General features: G+C 45.6%; 1 long non-coding RNA gene across 4 annotated transcripts in view; it reads left to right on the top strand.

The window, feature by feature from the left end:
- The first annotated feature begins 1,036 nt into the window (after nucleotides 1-1,036).
- Nucleotides 1,037-22,863, top strand: part of LOC105498656 (uncharacterized) — a 178,791-nt gene continuing 156,964 nt past the window's right edge. Inside the window, exons 1-3 of one of the 4 annotated variants that reach the window (XR_003013445.2) lie at nucleotides 1,037-1,177; nucleotides 1,432-1,532; nucleotides 2,107-2,174. This is a non-coding gene — a long non-coding RNA (uncharacterized lncRNA). Of the gene's footprint in view, nucleotides 1,178-1,431; nucleotides 1,533-2,106; nucleotides 2,175-19,035; nucleotides 19,369-22,863 lie in introns of those variants that run through there. The other 3 variants (XR_011612460.1, XR_003013449.2, XR_011612459.1) reach the window with 3 other exon arrangements.

Below are 22,863 nucleotides of genomic sequence, written 5' to 3'. Positions count from 1 at the left end.
TTCATTGAGGTTAAGAGGTTGAGGCTGCAGTGAGCTATGATCATGCCATTGCACTTTAGCCTGGGTGCCGGAGCAAGAGCCTGTTTTGGGGGGAAAAAAATAAAGGAGGCAATATGGAACCCATAACCAGTGTTGTGGGAAAGGGAGTTAAAGCAGGAATGTAGGAGTAGCATATGGGATGTTCTGGAGAAAAGTTAAGTGTTTTGAATTTTATCCTAAAGGATAAATATGCCGTGGTTAGGACTGTATAAAGAGACAGTGGTTTCGTCTGGTTTCCCCTAGAAGAAGACCACATCAAAGTAGTCTGTTTGGGAGGTGGTGTAAGGAAGCATCAATAGAAGAGTGGGAAATTGAGGCAAGAGGGGGAAGAAATCCAACAAAGGATGAGTTATAAATCAAGTTATCACTGTGGACAACTGAAGCTTAATCCCTCTGAAGAGCTCTGGGAACCACTGTTGAATGTACCTCTCAAGTTATCCCACTTGAGTTTGAGAGAACTCGGATATTTATTTATTTATTATTTATTTACTATTTGTTTTTTTGAGATGCAGTTTCACTCTGCTGCCCAGGCTGGAGAGCAGTGGCACAATCTTGGCTCACTGCAACCTCTGCCTCCAGGGTTCAAGTGATTCTTGTGCCTCAACCTCCTGAGCAGCTGGGGTTACAGGCACGTGCCACCATGTCCAGCTAAATTTTGTATTTTTAGCAGAAATGGGGTTTTGCCATGTTTGCCAGGCTGGTCTTGAACTCCTGACCTCAAGCGATCTGCCCACCTCGGCCTCCCACAGTGCTGGGATTACAGGTATGAACCACTGCACTCATCTAATATATATTTATTTATTAATTATTTTGTTTATTTTAGAGACAGGGTCTGGCTCTGTTGCCCAGACTACAGTGCAGTGGCATGATGATAGCTAACCTCAGCCTGGAACTCCTGGGCTCAAGTGATCCTTCCGTCTCAGCCTCCCCAATAGCTAGGACCCCAGATGGGCACCACGCCTTGCTAATTTTTTTTTTTTTTTTTTTTTTCCAGAGACAGAGTCTTGCTATGTTTCCCAAGCAAATTTCAAACTCTGACCTGAAGTCGTCTTCCCACCTCAGCCTCCCAAAGTGTTGGGATTACAGGTGTGAGCCACTGCAACTGGCCCAGAACTGGAGTATTTATCCACCCAATCCTGTAAGCCATTGCTTGAGGTCTGAGGGACAAGAAAATGTCTTGTGAGGCACAAGCAGGTATTTCTAGCCTGCTGCAAGGGGTAGACAAAACAGCTTCTTTACCAGAGAAAATCTTCTGGCAAAGAAATATGGGTTCTGGTGTTGGAAGTCAGGTTAGTGAATACTGAAGTGGTAAAGGTAAAGATACATGGCAGATAGTGTCTGCTGCAAACATAATCCAGTTTAGAAGTTAATACTTCTCTTTCATTCTTTCAGTGAACAAACCAGCAGACCAATTCAGAGTCCATTTCAGTGGTGCAGGTGAGAGGTATTAGAGACCTGGACAAGGTGGTGGCAGATGAAGATGGAGAGAACAGGTGGGCCTCAGATTTATGTTGGACATAGTATCAATACCTTGGTGATGGTTTGAACATTGGGCATGAGGTAAAAGGGAATTTCAAGAGTGATTTCTGGTTTAAATATTTGGGTGGGCCATGGTGCCATTTACTGAAATCAGATAACTGGGAGAGGGATCAGTTTGGGTCATGTATTATAAATGACATCAGTTGGTGCAGTTGTGTGACTTTCTCCAGCAATGCTGAGTTGGCATAGAGGAGTTGGGTCTCAGATTTCATTCATAAGCAAAGGTTTGTTACGTGCGTGCAACAGGGGGAGAGGGCAAGGGAGTGGAAGACATTTGCAAGGGAGTGGTTAGCGTAATGTTGAACTAAGGACTCTAAATTCATAGACAGGAAAATGAAAGCAGGAATGAGCAGTTGGTCAGAGAAAAGATGGTGGGATGTAAGCTGGAGGAATAGGAGTGTGTGGTCTTATTAACCTTGGTAGACATAGCTCCTGGCACATAGTAAAAGCTCAATGAATATTTGTAATGAAAATTTGTAAAAAATATATATATATATATATATTTATTTATTTATTTTTATTTTTTAGAGATAGGATCTCACTGTGTTGCCCAGGCTGACCTCCTGCCTTATACACCACCTCACCAAGCTTAACAGGTAATTACTGACCTGAGGGTGGGTAATAGATTGAATCGCACGTTTCTCCAGTTCTCTAGTTCTTGGATTCAGCAGTCTTTTTGAATGAGTCCATTGTATTTCTCTCTTCAATTTCTTCCCCTTAAGGATCAGCACACAAGAACTTCTCTGCTTCCAGTCTCCAGTGGGGTGTAAATAAGAGTTTCTGATGCCCACTCCCGAAGTTACTCTGTGCTTGTGGGAAGGTGGATCTACTATGGACTGATCTCTGGATATTTCGTTCATTCATTTAGCCATCTATTCATTCATTTATCTGTTCATTCAATAAGTCCTCACTAAGCACCTACTACGTGCCTACCCTCAGGGTTTTGAGGTTTGGAGATAACAAAATGAATGGATGAGTAGATGGCCAAAAAAGTTTTGGTTATTAGGGAGCTACAAATAGCACCTGAGTTTCTGAACGTGAACTTTTTGGCTCTCCGCCCTTCGTACACAGTTATATTGAGACTAAAGGGGGGAAAAAAGCTTTTATTCTTTTGCCTGCTGTGTTGTTTTACAATTTTATAAAAATGTACAATGCTCTGAAGAAGCTCAGGCAGAAAGAATTCTTTCTATGTATCTAAAAATGTACAGATCTATCTCTCTAAGAGCCATGGTGGGGTCAGCAGTTGCGCCCCCATAAAGAGTGGGATGCAGAGTTTCACCCCTTTAACGTTTTTAAAGCCACTAAGGTGTTATTTTTTAGAATGGTTTTACCTATTTAAGGGTAATGCTCACCAACCCTTCTTCAGAATTTGTGCAATCTTCCATGAGAGACACGTCATTTAATTTCTAGGATCAGCCATGTATATTGTTTTCCTAAACTGTCTGCCACCCCCAGGCAATCTGTGAAGAAGAAATCTCTCCTCAAAGTAAAGGAAACCAGGCTTTCAGGTGCTTTACTGTTGCAGACTGGAGGGGGCAAGTCTCAGAGGGGTTCACTGAGTACCTGGCACGGTGGGGTGCGTAATAGATGCTCAGCAGATTCTTGTTTGACTCATGGATTGAAAAAAATTTCACGAGGGCTGCAATGTGTCCCCAGCGCCTAGTATAGGGCCTCCTTCTTTGTAGGTGCTCCGTGAAAATGTTTATAGAATGAACGCACAAGTGAAGATTACAGGGGAAGACTGAGCTTTGGAAATCCTGAAGTGTGCTCTAGGGTTGACTCATTTGATTCCTTGGGAGGAAAAAACAAACTTTTATTCCTCTGTCTACTCTCATTCAACACTGCACACTTCCATGATGATCTCATCATGTGATGTGTGAGTGGGGCTGAGGTGAGGAGATCCACACACACCAAACAACACTCCAGCACAGCCCTGCCGGGCGTCCTCTACTTCAGTTCAATTAGCCACAGATGATGGACTCAGTCCCACAAGACTGCTTCCCACCTCACATCCTCACATGCCAACCTCCAATGGTCACCTATACTTCTGTTTTTCTTTTTCTTTTTTTTTTTTGAGACAGGGTTTCATTCTGTAGCCCAGACTGGAGTACAGTGGTGCAATCATGGCTCGCTGTAGTCTTGAACTCCTGGGCTCAAGCGATCCTCCCACATCAGCCTCTCAAGTAGCTGGGACTACAGGCATATGCCACCATGCCCAGCTAATTTTTGTAGTTTTTGTAGAGATGGGGTTTTGCCATGTCGCCCAGGCTGGTCTTGAACTCCTGGGTTCAAGTGATCCTCCCACCTTGGCCTCCCAAAGGGCTGGGATTACACGCATTAACCACCAGGCGGGGCCATCACCTGTACTTCTGAACTGCTGACTGTAAATCATGGCTCTCCTTATCCCTCTTTGGGTTTGATTAATTTGCCAGGATGGCTTACAAAACTGAGGAAAACTCGTTTATCACTTTATTATAAAGGATATCACAGCCTGAGTGAGGTGGTTCACGCCTGTAATCCCAGCACTTTGGGAGGCCAAGGCGGGCGGATCACCTGAGGTCAGGAGTTCAAGACCTGCCTGGCCCACATGATGAAAACCCCGTCTTTACTAAAAATAGAAACAAAAATTAGCCAAGCGTGGTGGTGGGTGCCTGTAATCCCAGTCACTTGGGAGGCTGAGGCAGGAGAATTGCTTAAACCCGGGAGGCAGAGGTTGCAGCAGCAAGCCAAGATTGCACCACTGCACTCCAGCCTGGATGGAAGAGTCACATAGGTATGTGAGAAGAAGCATGGAGCTTCCATGCCCTCGGGCTCCACTCTCCAACCATATCCACAAGCTCCACAAACCTAAAGCTTTCAAATCTTATTGTATAACAGGTTTTATAGAACTTGACCTCCAGCTTCTTCTCCTCTCTTTCCCAGAGATCTGCAGAGAGAGCTGCAAGTTCCAGCCCTTTGATCACTTGGTTATTCTGGTGACAGACCCCATCCTGAGGCTCTCCAGGGGCCATACCCTAAGTCACCTCATTAGCATAAACTCAGGTGTGGTCCAAAGGGGCTTATTATGAATAACAAAATATACTCCTGTAACTCAGGAAATTATTCCAAGAGTTTCAGGAGCACCAAATATATTTGATATTATACCAGAATTCCCCTCTGGCTCTGAACAGCAATATGAAATGATTTTAGATTATTTTTGCTTGTGTTCTGCATTCTTTTGGGAAGAAAAGGAAGAGGTTAGGAGACAGTCCTCCTTAGCCAGTACACCAATCTGACCTGCTCCTCCGTCTGAAATGGGAAAAGTTTCCTCGTCCCCCTCACAGAGCATGCCATGGGGGTGTGACTCGCTTCTTCAGTGCCCTGCTGCTCAAACCTCTAGGGGGAGCAGGCAGATGAGCGGGTTGTGGGGCTGTGACCCCAGGGCAGCCTCTAGGGGGAATGTTTACAGCTCCTGAAGCCCCAGTGGGGCGTGTGTTCCAGTGTGCTCTTTTAGTTTCGCTATCTGTGGGCGGCTTGTGTTAACCAGCTCAATTAGACCCTCTGCTTTATTGCAAGGACAGAGGGCTTTTCGTCTTGGGGTTCTTGCCTTAGTATATCAGAAAAATTGGATCACATGTGGGCACAGTTAAGTGTTTTGAATTTTATCCTACATACAAAAATACATGGAGAATGAGTGCAAGGTTTTACTGAATGGTGGAAGTAGCTCTCAGCAGATGGATGGGGAGCCAGAAGGGAGACAGAGTGGGCAGGTGGTTTTCCCTGGAGTCTGCTGCTCAGTAGCCAGACTCAACTCCAGCCACCCCGGCCAAATTCCCCTTGGCTTCTGTGTTCTTCCGCCGGTGGATGACCTGCCAGGGTCTGCTGGTGCCTGCCAGTGTGTTCTGCCGGTGTGCTCCTCTTGACGGCCAGCTGCTTGTGTCTCTGCCCACTAGGGTCTTGGGGTTTTTATAGGCACAGAATGGGGGCATGGCGGGCCAGGGTCATCTTGGAAAATGCAACATTTGGGTGCAAAAACAGGAGCGCCTGTCCTCACCTAGGTGCGTGGACACAGACCCGAGGGTGGATCCCTCGCCAGAGACCCCACCCTTCTCCTCCCAGCACTTCCCTGCCCCCACTCCTGTATCACTTCTTCATTCTCTACCTTGTGGAATGTGCCGCTTCAACCATCACTGAAGTAAAAACTTCCGGTTTAGTTGTTACTCCTCTCCCTCATGCAAGAGTGCCATGACCCAAATTACAGAGGGGCAGCTGTAAGGAGAGTGAGTACCGGAAAGTCAGGAGCATGGTTTGTGGGAAGAGGAAGAAGATTAGGGAAAACAGAAGAGCATCATTTTATTTTTTTCTTTCTTTTTTTTTTTTGAGTGAGAGTCTTGCTCTGTCACCCAGGCTGGAGAGCAGTGGTACGATCTCTGCTTACTGCAACCTCTACCTCCCGGGTTCAAGTGATTCTGGCACCTCAGCCTCCCGAGTAGCTGGGATTATAGGCGTGCACCATGACACCAGGCTAATTTTTGTATTTTTATTAGAGACAGAGTTTCACTGTGTTTAGCTAGGCTGGTCTTGAACTCCTGACCTGAAGTGATCTGCCCACCTTAGCCTCCCAAAGTGTTGGGATTACGGGCATGAGCCACCATGCCTGGCCATTTTCTTCTTTATTATTTGTGTATTACAGAGATGGAATCTTGCCACATTGCCCGGGCTGGTCTTGAACTCCTGGGTGCAACCCATCCTCCCACCTCAGCCTCCCAAAGTGCTGAGATTCCAGGTATGGGCCACCATGCCCAGTAAAGAGCGTTATTTCCTGAGCCTTTCAGACAACCTCCGCCGTTACATGCAGCTTGGTTTGTCTTGACTCACGTTGGGGGAGGGCTTGCTTACCACTCATGATGTTGCTTCCATGTAGCAGGGCCTTCTATTACAGTAATCTTCGGGACTTTCCGTATCCTTTGACTCACCCCTCCCAGGAGAAGATGGGTGACTTAACAGAGCGATGAGTTTCGTAGTGGGAAGTGTTGTGGCTCAGTTCCTCCCTGTCATGGGCCTGGCCAGCCAGCAGAGAGCACCTATCAGGCTCTGCTCCAGCACCACTTACCTTTGCCTCTGCGGGGGCCTGCAGGCCTCCAGAGCGGCCTGTGACTGGGCGGGTGAGTCTGCCTGATTCTGGGATTTAGTATTAGAAAGCTCACTCTCGCTCTACACCTACAGCCTATCTCCCCACCCAGCCTTTATGAGTAATACGGGTGGCGTCTCATCTCCATCTGCCTGACTCTTGTGACTGTCTTAATCGGTTCCAAGTTTGGGTGGAAAAGGGACTTCTTCAAATCTCAACAGCTGAAGTCTAGTGCTTCAGTAGGAGTGGGGGCTGATCTGGCTGAACCGGCCAGGAGGAAACAGACTGCATTTCCTTGGCTCAGCCGTTACGCAGTTTGCACTGGACCAATCCCCTTTTCTTCATGTGCCTGCCTTGCGGACTGCCAAGCACTCCCTGACAGTTGCTGCTCCCTTCCCTCCATGGGAGGTTAACCTTTGCTGCTGCTGCAGCTGAAGACCTTTCTGCCAGCATCTTCCGCTTGACTAACACCATAGAGGGGGAAGGAGACTTCAGGAACAAAGAACTAGAAGAGTGGGCAGAGGCTGGGCATGGTGGCTCACACCTATAATCCCAGCACTTTGGGAGGCCAAGACAGGAGGACTGTTTGAGACCTGAAGTTCAAGGCTAGCCTGTGCAACCTAGTGTGACCCCTGTCTCTACAAAAAGTACAAAAACTAGCTGGGCGTGTTGGTGCACACTTATAGTCCTAGCTACTCAGGAAGCTGAATGAGGCAGGAGGATTGCTTGAGCCCAGGAAGTTGAGGCTGCCGTGAGCTATGATGATGCCACTGCACTGCAGCCTGGGCAATATAGCAAGACCCTGTCTCAAAAAAAAATTCAATGTCAAAAGAGACAAGGATGGGACTGTTTTTACATTTCTACTGTCCTTATAGTTTGGACAAATCCCTCTTCCAGCTTGGGATCTAATTTCCTTGGAAGGAGAGGATATGGAAAGCAAGAAGTTAAGGACCAGAGTCCTTTTTCTGACCACCTTGCTGGCTGTGTGACCTGGAGCACCAAACCTCCTTCCTCTGCCTGAGAGTCACTGCATATTAAGTACAAGCTGTGGCTGTGCTACATCGGTTCCTCTTAGTTTTGTAGATGTACACTCTCATTAGAGTGCACAATCTGTATTGAGTATGCACTGTGTGTTTGGCACTCTTTTGAGGGACACAGGAGTGAGCCCTTCACAATTGCCTGGCATCTCTGGCAAGGGATGTCAGCTGCAAGCTTCGGAGAAGCTGCTCCCTAAGAATGGGACCGATAAAGTACTATGGAGTTTTGATAAACTAGAACTGATTTCTAAAACTTTCTATGTAAGTCATCAAGCATTTACCAGACAAATTTCTTCAGGGGAGGGCCCCATATGACTCCTGTTTGGTTCTCACCTTGCCTATCCTAGGGAAGGCAGTGGATATGTATTGACTGTGTTGGCACCCGTTATTTACAAAACACTGTACTTAAATTGTGGTTAGGCAGGGACATGTATAGAGAATGTTTTGTGCCACCACAACCCTGTGATAGAAAGATCTGACTTAAGATTCTTAAATTGTGTTTCTTAAGCATTTGCCTTGGTCCTCTTTTCTTTTCTTCCTTTTCTCCTCTCCTCTCTTCTCTTCTCCTCTCCTCTCCTTTTCTTTTCTTTTCTTTCTTTATTTTTCTTTCTTTCTCTTTTTCTGGCTTCTCCTCATGTGAGCTTTTTCTCTCCCTCCAAAACCAGTCAGATGGCTACGTCTAATGGGCCTGTCATCCTCTTGCTAGAAACACAGCACTTTGCAAAACTTGTTTTGTACTAGATTCCCTTAAATGTCCACATGTGGCACATGAGCAGGAGGGCAGTGACATCCACAGAAGGCCTTAAGGCTGGAAAGGATGGTCTTCAAGTGTGAAGTGCCAAGTGAACAGCAGGGAGCTCTGCCCCAACTATTGCCATGCGTGGATAGGGACTCCTGAAGGGAAGGCAAAATGGCTCTTGGTCTCTGGTGTATGCATTAGGCTCTGAGCAACAGTTATTCCTACTATTGTTATTAATTTTTTTTTTTTTTTTTTTTTTTGAGACAGGGTTTTCCTCTTTTTGCCCAGGCTGGAGTGCAATGGTGCGATCTCAGCTCACTGTAACTTCCACCTCCTGGGTTCAAACCATTCTCCTGCCTCAACCTCCTGAGTAGCTGGGATTACAGGTGCCTGCCACCATGCCCAGCTAATTTTTTTGTATTTTTAGTAGAGACAGGGTTTCACCATGTTGGCCAGGTTGGTCTCAAACTCCTGACCTCTGGTGGTCTGCCCACCTCGGCCTCCCAAAGTGCTGGGGATTACAGGCATGAGCCACCGTGCCCAGCTATTATTATTAAATAATTACAACTACTCATTTAGTGTTCGCAAGCAAATTTCCAAGGTAGAAATTATTGTGACCTACAGTTTACAAAGGAAGAGACATGCCATTTGACTAAGGTTATCCCTATTGACTAGATATATTCCTAGTAAAAAGCAAAACCGGGGTTCAGATCAGACTCCAAAGTTCTTACACCTTTGCTGAATGAATGATTTAATGAGTACATGACTGGTGATACCACAGTGGTGAGTACAAGCTGAAGTTTCACCAGGAGTTGATGTAATTGTTGAGGATCTGAAACTTTTATGCCTTTCCCCAAGTATTCAAGTATTGGCATGATTTATTATCTAAATTCCAGGTAAGTTATTTGACAGGTATAGGCCACAGGAATCTGTTAATTTCACAAGGTCATTTTTTTTTTTTTTTGAGATAGTCTTGTTCTGTTGCCCAGGCTGGAGTGCAATGGCACTATCTTGGCTCACTGCAAACTCTGCCTCCCAGGTTCAAGCGATTCTTGTGCCTCAGCCTTCTGAGTAGCTGGGATTACAGGTGCATGCCACCATGTCCAGCTAATTTTTTTTAATTTTAATTTTTATTTTTAGTAGAGATGGGGTTTCACCCTATTAACCAGGGTGTTCTTGAACTCCTGACCTCAAGTCATCCACCCGCCTCGGCCTCCCAAAGTGCTGGGATTACAGGTGTGAGCCACCATGCCTGGCCTGTTTGTTTGTTTTTTGCCTTGTTTTGAGACAGGCCCTTATTCTGTTATTCTTAGGCTGTGTGCATTGGCACCATCATAGCTCACTGCAGCCTCGAACTCCTGGGTTCAAGTGATCCTCCTGCCCCAGCCTCTGGAGTAGCTGGAACCATAGGCGCATACCATATGCCCAGCTTGTTATTGATGTTTCTGATAATCCAGGCAGCTAAAATTTGTATCACCCTTAAGAACTTACAGATACGACTGTAAGATGTGAGAAGGTATTAGTATGGTCATTTACAGAGGCTCTGAGAGTCTAGGCCTTCTGGCGTGGCCTGTTGACTCCAATCTCAGTGTTATTCCACAGCCCCAGAGTGTCAAGATAACAAGAAGCTTCTCCTCCCTTCCCTCCATCCTCATAAGTCATCTGCCTTTGGAGGACCTAAAGCCTTGGATTTTCCAGACTATTCCACAGCTTCTTGGAGATAAGCTCATGAGAATTGCCTTGAAACACACGCATCGTGATTTTTGTGCTAGATACTTACTTTTTGGTATTTCCTGCTGGAACTCGGCTTGGGTGGAGTTCCCTTTGGAAGTTGCCAGAGTTTTCCTGTTTGTGCGGTTGATTTTCAAAACCTCAAATAAACTCTGTTATGTGTTCAGGAGAATAACAACTCAACAACTATTAAGCACCTACTACGAGCCTGGCACTGTTCTAGCAGCTGGGGATACAACAGTGACCTCAGCCGACCCTGCTTTCAGAAAGCTCTCAGTCTGGTCTGGGACAAAGATTAGTAAACAGGCATTTGGCTTCCACGTGGTAAATGCCATGAAGGACAAAGTCCAGGGTGTTGGGGATGGGAGGTGGGGTGCAAATAGCAGGCAGCCAACCCGAAGCGACAGGGCTTGAAGAGGGGAGAGGGGAGTGTGGTATGCCAGGAGAGACTGTCCAGAGCCAGAGACAGCTAAACTGCATGCTAGACATAAGAAACTATTTCTTGTAGAATCTGTTCTCAATTGTCTGCAAGTAGATTGTTTCAGCAACTTGCAAGAAAACTTTTTTCAAGCCTCTTTACAAAGGCTTGAGCATCTCAACTTCCTTTATTTACGCTGCACGTTAATGCAGAGGCATCCAATCTAATGTAGGTGGAGGCACCAAACTGGAGAGCCTGCTTGAAGGAAGGTTTGGGATTAGGCAAATCATTGCATTTCCTGCTTGGAAAAAGGAGAAAGAAGAAGTGAAGTTAGGCAAGATACGCAAAGTGCTTCCTGGATACAAGTAGTTCAGGTCTTTATAGGAAACTTTATTATTTCATTTGAAGTGTCTTTTTGGGATGTCAAGCAGGCACATCTCTGTTCAAATTCCATAAAGCAGCAAAACACATTCCAGGGCCACCAGATGTAAATGACTTGTGCATTATTCTCTTTTTAGAATTTCCTTGCCATTGTTCCCCTCCACTAGTACACATGATAAAGACCAACTTCTTGCCAAAAGAAAAAACGGAGTGGGGATGGGGAACAACACAAAGGCTTCTGTGTGTCTGGTCTGTGCTGTTTCTTATGGTTAGTCTTGGATCTACTTTTGACCTCTTGGTCAGGCAATAAAATGCCTATTTGTTTAATTTTAAAACCAACTTTATTGAGGTATAATTTACATACAATAAGTGCACCCATTTCAAGCATACAGTTCTATGAATGTTGACCAATGTATACACCACTGTAAACAACTCCATAACCAAGACAGACATTTTCCTTCTTTCTTTCTTTCTTTTTTTTTTTTTTTGAGGTAGAGTCTCGTTCTATAGCCCAGGCTGGAGTCCAATGGTGCCATCTTGGCTCACTGCAACCTCCGCCTCCCGGGTTCAAGTGATTCTCCTGCCTCAGCCTCCTGAGTAGCTGGGATTATAGGCACCCACCACCACACCTGGCTAATTTTTGTATTTTTAGTAGAGATGGGGTTTCACCATGTTAGTCAGGCTGGTCTCGAACTCCTGACCTCATGATCCACCTGCCTCGGCCTCCCAAAGTGTTGGGATTACAGGCGTGAGCCACCATGCCCGGCCAATGCTGACATTTTCAACTTCTAAAAGTTCTTTGGTGCCTTTTGCAGTTGCCCCCACCCCAGCCCCAGGCACTACTGACCTGCTTTCTGTCACCATAGATTAATTTTGGCTGTTCTAGAATTTCCAATAAATGGAATCATACCATGAGTATTCTTTTGTTTTCGAGATTCATCCTTGTTGTTGTAGGTATCAGAGTTCATTCTTTTTTATTTAAAATGCAGATATTTGAAGTAGCAAACCAATTGCTCGGCAAGATGAGCAGACCTAGGCAGTCCCTCTGGTCTAAAAATTCTATCAACTTGCACAGGAAATGAAGGCCTGAGAATTACATCAGGTTAGTACAGATCACACTGAAGAAGCAGCCGAGCACATGAATTTCCGAGCTCCGGGAGCCCGGGAGGACAGGGAGAGATGAAGCCCCGGTGAATGATAGACTATATTATAGAGGATGACAGGGCTATTTGTTCAGTTCTGTTATGAGCTCAGCAAAATGTGACAATCCTGGGAAATATAAATATATATTGCTATATTTATATGTGTGTTTGTCTCGGGAGGCCTGGCGGGGAGTGGCGGGTGGAAGGGTGGGTTTCCTGGAGGATTTGAGTAGGCAGAGATAACTGGGCAGAGCAGAGTCTGTGTCAGGCTGCATCGATACATATTCAATAAAGAAACATTACAATGAGAGCTAATATTGCTTGAGCACTTATTATGAGTCAGGCACTGTGCTGTGTTCCTTTCATGCATTGTTTCATTGCATCTGTACCTCCCTATGTACCTATGTAACCAGCGCCTCAATGCCCTGCCCACACCCTCTTGTGTGCTCTTGCATAGTCCTGTATACCCTCATTACTTTGTGCTGCGCACCCAGCAGCCAGCACCATGGCTCTGTGTTGGAGGATGGTCCTTGAGCTGCTAGAACTGCTTTGCTTCTCAGTCTAGAGAGCAGAAGTGCCTGGGACGTCACCTGTGACTACCAGGTACGGTGGGACAAACGTTCCCAGCTCCCCATGTGACCTCTCCTGTCTCCATCACACCTCCGCGTGAACTTTATTCGGTTGTCAACCTTGCTTGGACGCCTCTCTTCCTTTCCTAGTCCCACTCTCTACCTCCTCTACCAGTTTCCCTTAAGGACACTTTTTGTTTTTTTTCTCTGTTACCCAGACTAGAGTGCAGTGGTGCCTTCTTGGCTCACTGCAACCTCTGCTTCCCAGGTTCAAGTGGGGACATTTCTTTTTTTTGTTTTTGTTTTTGAGACAGAGTCTCACCCTGTCGCCCAGGCTGGAGTGCAATGGCACGATCTCAATTCACAGCAACCCCTGCCTCCCAGGTTCAAGCCATTCTCCTGCCTCAACCTCCTGAGTAGCTGGGATTACAAGTGCACGCCTCCATGCCCAACTAATTTTTGTATTTTTAGTAGAGATGGGGTTTCACCGTGTTGGCCAGGCTGGTCTCGAACTCTTGACCTCGTGATCCGCCTGCCTCGGCCTCCCGAAATGCTGGGATTACATGCGTGAGTCACCACGCCCAGCCCTGGGGGACACTTTTTTTAATAAATCACCTCATCTTGAGTCCTTATCTCGGGGCCTACTTCTAGGGACTCCACACTTGGAGAAGGTATTGTTAGTACAGTCATTTTGCAAATGAGGAAACTAAGGCTGTTCCACACACATGCATCTCCATAACTCCTGCTGAGCCTCCAGATAAGTTTTCTCAGGCAGCCTTCTCCAATCCATTTGTCTAGGTAATGTTTCTTGCTTATGTTCTACTTTTTCTCTTTTTCTATTTTATTATTTTTGAGACAGGGTCTTACTCTGTCACCCAGCTGGAGGGCAGTAACATGATTATAACTCAGCTATAATGCAGCTGAGTTGAGATGGGGTCTTGCTCTGTTGCCCAGGCTGGAATGCATGTGGCATGATATCGGCTCACTGCAATCTCCGCCTTCTGGGTTCAAGCGATTCCTCTGCCTCAGCCTCACAAGTAGCTGGGATTACTGGTGCCCGCCATCATACCTGGCAAATTTTTGTGTTTTTAGTAGAGACAGGGTTTCACCATTTTGGCCAGGCTGGTCTTGAACTCTTGACCTCAGGTGATCTGCCCACCTTGGCCTCCCAAAGTGCTGGAATTACAGGCGTGAGCCACTGTGCCTGGCCTATCATGCAGCCTTGAACTCCTGGTCTCAATCCTCCTGCCTCAGCCTCTTAAGTAGCTGGGACTACAGGCATGTGCCATCATGCTTGGCTAATTAAAAAAAATTTTTTTTTTTTTTTTGTAGAGGCAGAGTCTCCCTTTGTTGACCAGGCTGATCTTAAGTTCCTGGGCTCAAGTGACCCTCTCTCCTTGCCCTCCAGAATTGCTGGGATTACAGGCATGGGCCAGGAAACCCAGCTACCCTGCTTATGTTCTCAGATTATTCCTTGCTTCCCTTTATCTTGGTGCTAGATTTACAGTGATCTGGGTGATTATCCTATCAATGACCATCTCCCCTACTAGACTGCTGGCTCTGGAAGGCCAGGATCCATGTCTTTTGCTCTTAGCTGTATCTCTAGCACCCTGGCATAGTTTCTAGAACATAGTAATTGCTTAGTAAATGTTGACTGACTGAACGAATGATCTAAAGTTTCTCCAGTTTCCTCACAGGTGCCCACTGGCCTCCTGGATGAGTACTTTTCAGCCTCTGCTGAGAAATGAGCCGGAAATGCATAGTATAAAACCCCTGAGAGGGACACAAGGTCTCCCCGCTCCTGCCAGTCTTCTGGGGGTGTTTACAGAAATGCAATATCCAGGGCAGCGTGACAGTATTTTGCTCCAGAGGACCAAAATTAAGCAACTAGAAGCTGATTCTAGAGGGTGGGCCTTGAAAATTGTGTAGAATTTGAATGGATGATTAGGAGGAAATCTGAAAAACCTGTTAATGAAATACTATGTCATTTAAATACACACACATTCTGAATGAAATACACATGCGTGGATCCCTGTTCTTCTCAACAGTACACCGAGTCCCCAGTTCTCATTAGGAAGCTGATAAATATCTATTTCCTTCTATTCCTGCCACAGTAACTCCCCGGCTATATAAAATTTTCCACAAACGCTTTGGAAGCGTTTGTGGAAAAAAGTGCCAGAGCTCTGTATGAGATTATTGAAATAAATGCTGATTGAGAGATTTCCCAGGTGGATACTTAAAACAGACGTGGGCACATATGTACACTCACACCCCCCACACAGGATACTTTAGGCTGTGATCAGTGGAGATAAATTTTCCGACCTGACAGTTGACTGTAAATCAATCAGTGTGTTTTAATAGTCACCAGATTTCTGCTCCTGTTTGCTGCTGTCTCAGGCAATCATTCACCTGCTGGGACACAGGACCTCAAGGATCTTGGCTTTTTGTCATCACTGCACATGGAGACATGGTGCTTAGCAGCAAGGTAAATATTGTCATACAGTGTATATGAGAGGCAAGTATAAGTAAGTCAGGACATCTTTAGAAAATTTTATCTCTGAATCCTCACTTTCCTTACCAATAGACTAATAGGAAATCATGAATTTCTCAGGTTTTTACCAAATTAAAACAAAGACTGGGCACAGTGACTCACGCCTGTAATCCCAGCACTTTGGGAGGCTGAGGCGGGTGGATCATGAGGTCAGGAGATTGAGACCATCCTGGCTAACAAGGTGAAACCCTGTCTCTACTAAAAATACAAAAAATTAGCCAGGCGTGGTGGTGGGTGCCTGTAGTCCCAGCTACTCGGGAGGCTGAGGCAGGAGAATGGTGTGAACCCGGGAGGCAGAGCTTGCAGCGAGCCAAGATTGCACCACTGCACTCCAGCCTGGGCAACAGAGCAAGACTGTCTCAAAAAAAAAAAAAAAAAAAAAAAAAAAAAAAGATTTTTGTGACACTCTATAAGCTGGAAAGTAGTTGAGGGTCAGTAAATACTGAATGAATAATTTCAAAGGTGAACATGTACTCCTGATTATTGGGTCAGATTCTTGAACTTGCCCCTCCTGACTTTACCTGTCCATCAAGGTTTGCTTGGAGTTGCTTGAACAAGGCAGGCTGTTCCATACCCCAGTACCTTTGCATGTACTGCCCTTGGTGCCTGGATTGGAATGCTTTCCATTAATCCAAGTGGGCTGAGGACATCTGATCTTTCGACACCTGGCACCAGGATTGTCTGTCATCTCCTTTATGTCATCTCCTTTATGAAGCTTTTCTTGGTTAACTCTCCCACACCCAGAATGAGCCACTCTATCCTGTCCAAATTTGATTGCACATATCTATTTAATAAGAAATGACTGGGCCCTTTGGGAAGTCCCTGCCCACACCCTGTACCCACGTGGAAGCCATAATCAACACTTCATTGAGACCCACTTACCCCCTTGTGACCTCTCAAGCCACCCCAAAAGCATTTCAGCAATGTGGATTTGACTGAAATGCTCACAAGGGGGAAAAGTGGAGGGCTTACACTGAATACCATATGGCCAAACTTTATAAAAATCCCCATTAAAAATCTTCCTTCTTTCCCAAAGCCTTTTCTCCCACTGCCAGCTGCCTTATCTCCCCTATCCTTTCCAACGCTCCTCTCTCCACTCCTCCAGCTGCACTGGCTCTAGTCTCCTCCCACCCCGGGATTCTTCACAGCTACCTCAATCCCATTTAGCAATTTAGTGCACTCAGCCCTTTCGGCTTCATTATCTGGCATCCTTGAAGCTTTAGATTATATTTATCAGATCTCTTTGAGATCAATCCCTCTTAAAGTACAAGGGTATTGTAAATAGGCAACAAATGTATTCTCCTCTTGCTAGAGACTGGAGCAACTTGAGGGCAAGAATCAAGCCTCATACACCTTTGCATCTCTAATGCAAAATATTTAAATGTTTGTGAAATAAAGAGAAGAATGTAGCCACCTATTAGAATCCCTAAAGTTCTACTCTAATCATGGTTTTCTCCTGTTTGAAGATTTTCTACACCTTCTCAATTAATGCCTTGGCTTCAACTGCCATTTCTCCTTGATTCCAGCACTCTGCTCGGCAATGATGGGCCCTCTTTCCCTTAAGCCCACACTGCATATTCTTTCCATCAGGTGTTCGTTTGGGTTGCCCCTTCATGCCTGGAGTAATCTATGTCATTTATGAGTGTGATTGATGGTGGGTTACCATCACCCTATTGAAATTCAAAGTGGATGCAACTTGTCTGGTCTTGTAGGTTCACCCAAATCCTTTCCACTCTTCAAGACTCAACATAGGCCTTCATCCCTCCGGATAGTTCATTGAGGTCTCCAGCCCAGGCATGAGTCTCTGTCAAGTCCTTGGGATACAAGCCTTGAAAGCACTCACTCTAAGGGCACTTAGTTATTTGGCTTGCTCTGTTGTGGAATGTGGGGGATGAGGCTTTGAGGCCATTCCTCTTCTCAGACTGTGGTCATTATTAGGGCTATTCACAACATTTTTCAAGGTTTTCTCCACTTCCAGACTTGCAGGAGGGTTGTATATAACTTGGCATTGTGTGTGGCTGATTTGCTTTGGTCAATGAAATGTGAGCAGAATTGGCATGAGTCCCTTTGGAAAAGAAGCTTTCAGGGGAAGAAATGTTAAGAGCTGGTGAGCGATCGACCACACTTTCCTTCCTCTGGCATGTTGATTAGCAATGTTTGAGATATGTGGCAGTTTGCCCATTAGCCTGGGTCAGCTGATTCACAATGGGCATCTGGTAAGGGCAGTAAATATACCTTGTTAAGCCATTCAGATACAGAGGTTGTTACTGCAGCACAACCTATCCTATCCAGACAGACTATAATTTCCTTGAGGGCAGGGGACATGCTTAACTCACCTTTCTATCCCCTATAGAACATAGTAGAAGGTCTTGTGGATGCTCAGTAACTATTGCTGATTGATTATGTATACTGAGATAGGGTAAACTATATGAGACTGGAGAGTGGGACTTTGTCTCAGAACTTCAACTTGAGATCTCAGTCTCTGAAAAATCAAGATAAATATACAAGATAATTCTAATTGTATTCTAATAAGATTCTCTGGAGCACAATTCTGAAAAACATTTTCTTTTGAAAAAACTTTGTTAAAAAAAAAAAAGAAGATTTTTGCATACAGGGAGGCAGAATAGTGTAATCAAAGGAATCTGGGCTTTCAACCTGGATAGACTTGGGTTCAAGTACCAGCTCTTCCATGTCCACAGCTGCATGATCTTGGACAAGTTATTTAAGCTCTTTGAGTCTTGGTTTCTTCATCTATAACAGGGATGATATCACCACCTACCCTACAGGATTACTGTGGGGATGAAATGAGAGAATGCATGTAAAGTACCTGATACATTATGTGTGATCAACAAATGTCATTCTCTTAGGTCTTTGCTCCCACCAGGTGTGTGTGGGTCGGTGCAAACTCTTGCTAATTCTTTGAGAACTCCCCTTCATTTACTCCTTCTGAGATCTTGGTTACTTGCCCAGTTCCTGGATTTATTTAGCTTTGTCCAGGTCAGATCCTTAAGGTTTTGCATTTACTTCCCCAGGCACACCCTGGCCTGAGAAATTCTATCTACGACTGGCTGGAGTTGGCACCAGCCCTTGGCAAATAACTTCAATTGGGAGAAAAGTGTTTTTGAGACAGGTTCTCTGCTGCCAAAATTTTAAATAGGGCCTTCTCTGAGGGAGGGTCTGGTCAGGGCAGTGAAGGGAGGTGATCTCCCCAGGGAAGAAAAAATTTAAGGCCAGGCATGGTAGCTCAGGCCTGTAATCCTAGCACTTTGGAAGGCCCAGGTAGAAAGAGTCCAGGAACTCCTCAAGACCAGGAATTTGCTTGAGCCCAGGAGTTTGAGGCCAACCTGGGTAACATGGCAAAACCCTGTCTCTACAAAAAACTAAAAAATTAGCTGAGCATAGTGGCATGCACCTGTGGTTCCAGCTACTTGGGAGGCTGAAGTGGGAGGATTGCTTGAGCTCAGGAGGTCGAGGCTACAGCGAGTCATGATTGCTCCACTGCACTCCAGCCTGGGTGACAGAGTGAGACCCTGTCTGAAAAAAAAGAATTTAAGATATCCCAGTGACCAGTTTCAAGAAAACGCCACCTGGGCCTGAGCACTGGCTCTAACGGCAGGCAACTGATTACTCTTTGAACTCTGGGATCTGTCAGTGATGGTGGCAGGGGGAGTCTATGAAATTATCCTCAATGACTGACTCCTTGGGTCACAGGCTGGGGCGTGGTGTGGTGATCCAGGGGCTTGTGTTCTACTGGACTCCTGGCCCTGTGAACTTTGTGTTTAGGGGTGGAAGTATTGTCCCTGACTGAGTCCTTGAGGCCAGCTTCCTCCCCCTCTCCCGTGTAGCCGCAGCTGTGATGTGGCGTGGCCAACCTCCCCAAAGGTGCTTGTGTAACTTGTTTTTCAAAGTCTTGGCAGGAGCTCTGGTCCTGAAGTGAGAAAGGGTGTTTACATTCTGGAAGAGCAGTTCTGAGAAGTGTCTCACATCAGGGCTGTCCCTGACCAATCCTTGCTCCCCAGTATCTCTGGAAGCTTCTTTTCCTCTGGGATGGCTGGCCACAATCACAGAGATGATCTTGGACCTAGAGGAAACAAGCCTGAACATGACTGAAGGTAGGCGGTGAGGAAGTGTTTGTCTGCCACCCAGGGTTTGCTGCCTTGTGTAAACTGCCCTCCCTGGAAAGGCAAGGAAGCCTCTCCAGGACAAGGCTGTTGTTGCCCCAGTGCCTCGTGCCATGCCTGGAATAGAGCACAGTGCTACAAGCAGGTGTTCCATAGACATGCACTAAGTTAATAAATTGTGAAAATACATGGGCAAGAAAATATTTCAGAGGTCACTTTGGTTCACGTTCTTAATTGACACCAGGTTAACAGCTTTCTCTGAATGGTACTTACATTAATAACAATGGTTACTGTTTATTAAATACCTAGTGTCTGCCAAGCAAAGGCAGATATTATTTCCTTAAATCCAACAATAGTTCTACAAATAGGTAGAATCTCCCCAGTTAATAGCTGACAGCGCAAAGACTCATGGGCACAAATCTGAGAAACTTGCCTGAAGTTCACACAACAAATCAGGATTGAAAGCCACTGCCTTGGAGGCCCTGATTTTCATCTTTCTGTTTCTCTGTGAGGTCCCTTGCGCCCTGCTCACCTCCTGCTGGTCTCTGCTCCTGCCACAGCAGCCGGGAAACAGGAGCCTTTAAAGGAGGCTGATGGGCAGTTCCACCCCTCCTGGGGTGGGGAGCTGTGCATTCTTGCCATTTTTTCCCTCTTGCAAATAGGCTTGAAGTCAACGTAGAACGGGCAATGGAAAAGCAGCCCTGTTCCAGATGTCTGCTTTGTCATACTTTAAAACACCCACCCGTGTTGTGTTCAGACCTGTCCATCCTTCATTCTAGCAGCCCTCCCCTCCTGCCCCACCACCTGTCTCCATACACAGCTTTCCCTCTTCCTTTGCTTCCTCTTCTGATGGGCGTGAGGGCCAGATGTCACTTCACTAGAACAACCTCGCTACCAGTATTATTCTAGGGACAGGCCCTGGCACAAAATAAGCATTCAATAAGTATGTGTTGAATTGCACGTTAAATTCCAGACAAAGGAGGAAAAAGCTTTGGATCCAGAAGAAAATAGAAAAGCTTGGAGTGGGGATTGGGGTGATAATGAACTTGATCGTCTATCCCCTCTTTCCTCCCTCACTGCCTCCCTCCCTAAGCCCAGGCAGCAATGTACTTAGTATTACTGCTGTCATCTGATTACAGTAACATCCAAACAGATTGAAAAGCCCCAATCAATGCCAGAGCTGAAGTGCACACGCGGGGGGTTGTTTCCTTGGAAATGTCGCAGCTGTAATTACTCTCCAAAGAGAAAAATCCAAACAACTTTCTTGACCCTCTGGGGAGAGGAAGTAACAATTGAACTACAAGGGGCAGAAAGTAATTTCTGACGTGCCGTGTGCGCGTGTGTGTGTGTGTGTGTGTGTGTGTCTCCACCTTCGCAGTGTACTGTCCAGAGATCGCCTTTGACAGCCCTGCATTCAAACGCCCGGCTGTGGGTCGGCGGCGCGGTGCCTGCTGCTGCAGCCGCGGCGGCTGAGATCATGCTGTTGATCTTGTTTTACAGAGAGCAGCCCAGCCTGTTGTGCCAGTACAGAATGTTCTCTTCTGTGAACTGAGTTTGAACTTTTCCAACCCACTTTGTTTGAGGAACCACACAGACAAAGAGGGTAAAAGACAGGGAAGATAACCCCCAAATTGTTGAAATCGTGGCGCTCGCTCGGATTTTGGCCTAGACCATTTGCTTTTTCGCTACTCAAAATTGACCATCCCAAGCATTCCACTTCCTGGAAGAACAAAGCGCCTGTGATGGCCTTTTTCTAAGACAGGACTTGGCATCAACTTTGGAAATTAACGAGTCTGTCACTGTCTCTCTTCAATTTCTTTTTTTCCTCATAGGCGTTCAGGGAATAACAGTAATAAAAGTTATTTTCCTATAAAGGAAAGATAAGGCCCCTTGTGCTGGTGACTTCTCTCTCAGTTGTTCAAGGTATTACAATATTCCAAATAGTGTCCCCAATTTGCTGCTATAACTGGAGGGAATTGATTGTAAGGATTCTGGGTCACTGGCCTCCATATAAACGACCCATAAGGGAAGCTGTCAATGCTTGGTAAAGTAAGGTGGTTGGAAATATCTTTTCAAAAACCATCTTCATATAGCAAGACCCCATCTCAAACAATGACAAACAAACAAAAATCACAACTTTCAAGTGAGATGAGGTCACAGGAAAAAACAACCAAAAAAACCAAAGCCATCTTCACCTAGTCATAGAGTTGAGTCTCCAGTTGTTTAGGGGGTTGCTTGGAGTATCTGAGCAGGAGACCTTTACAGCATAGACAGAATGGTGCAGTGCAGTGATTTTCCAACTTACTATTATTATTTTTTAATGATTGTGGATTCCTTTCTTTGGAGTAAAGTTCACCACTCACTCACTGGTGAAGCAGGAAGAGCACAACTTTGAAGTGTGAGCTGTGGATCTGAAGTGTGAGCTGTGGATCTGAAGTGTGAAGTGTGGATCTGAAGTGTGAGCTGTGGATCTGAAGTGTGAGCTGTGGATCTGAAGTGTGAAGTGTGGATCTGAAGTGTGAGCTGTGGATCTGAAGTGTGAAGTGTGGATCTGAAGTGTGAAGTGTGGATCTGAAGTGTGAGCTGTGGATCTGAAGTGTGAAGTGTGGGTGTGAGCCTGCTTCTACTTAGGGGTGCTCATGTGATATAGGGAAAGTCTAATCTTCCGAGCTCCATTGGTGAAAGGAGCGTAAGGCTTGTCTTGTGTACTTGCAGAGTTATCTGTAAGTGTCCAGTGTTATGCCGTTGTACCAATCAGAGATTCTTCTCCTAAATTCTCAGTTCTACCACCTACTTCATAGTTTGGGGCTGCTGTCTTAGGGTTTTTGCTGACTGCTGGTAATAAGGAGATCTCTAGAAGGGAGTCTTCACTTCTGTGTCTTTACCCAGAGATTCCCTGTGACTTTTGTTGTTGTTGAAAAGTCACGTGTCAACATGGCATCAGAATATTGGTTAAATAGTTCACTCATTCTATAAAAGCCCCCCTGAATGCTTACTGTGTTTAAGTTAGTGGCTGGAATCTAGGGATTGAGAGATGAGTAAGATAATGTTGACTGCCTTCAAAGAGTTTATTGTCTAGTGGGAGAGGCAGAAATACTCACACACATGATTCATAACATACATATATTTAAAATGCAAATGACGTCTGGGCACGGTGGCTCACACCTGTTAATTCCAGCACTTTAGGAGGCTGAGATGGGAGGATCACTTGAGCCCAGGAGTTCCAGACCAGCCTGGGGTAACATAGTGAGACCCCTATCTCTGCAAAAAATAAAAAATATAATATTTATAATACGAAGGAGGTTGATACATGCTCAGTAGAGGCACACATAATCAACTCTGATGGTAGAGGAAAAGGATGAGGATTCTGATAGGAAGTTGAGGCAAGAGTAAGCTATCAGTAAAGAAAGGAATTAAAGTCTTTGTGGTTAATAGAATTGCATGGTATATTTGGGTAATGATATGTAGTTCTTGTGGCTGAATGGT

Source organism: Macaca nemestrina, chromosome 14 (genome assembly GCF_043159975.1).
Source record: "Macaca nemestrina isolate mMacNem1 chromosome 14, mMacNem.hap1, whole genome shotgun sequence".
Classification (NCBI taxonomy): domain Eukaryota; kingdom Metazoa; phylum Chordata; class Mammalia; order Primates; family Cercopithecidae; genus Macaca; species Macaca nemestrina.
Note: the sequence above shows the minus strand (reverse complement) of the source record. Positions and strands in the feature narration are given on the sequence as shown.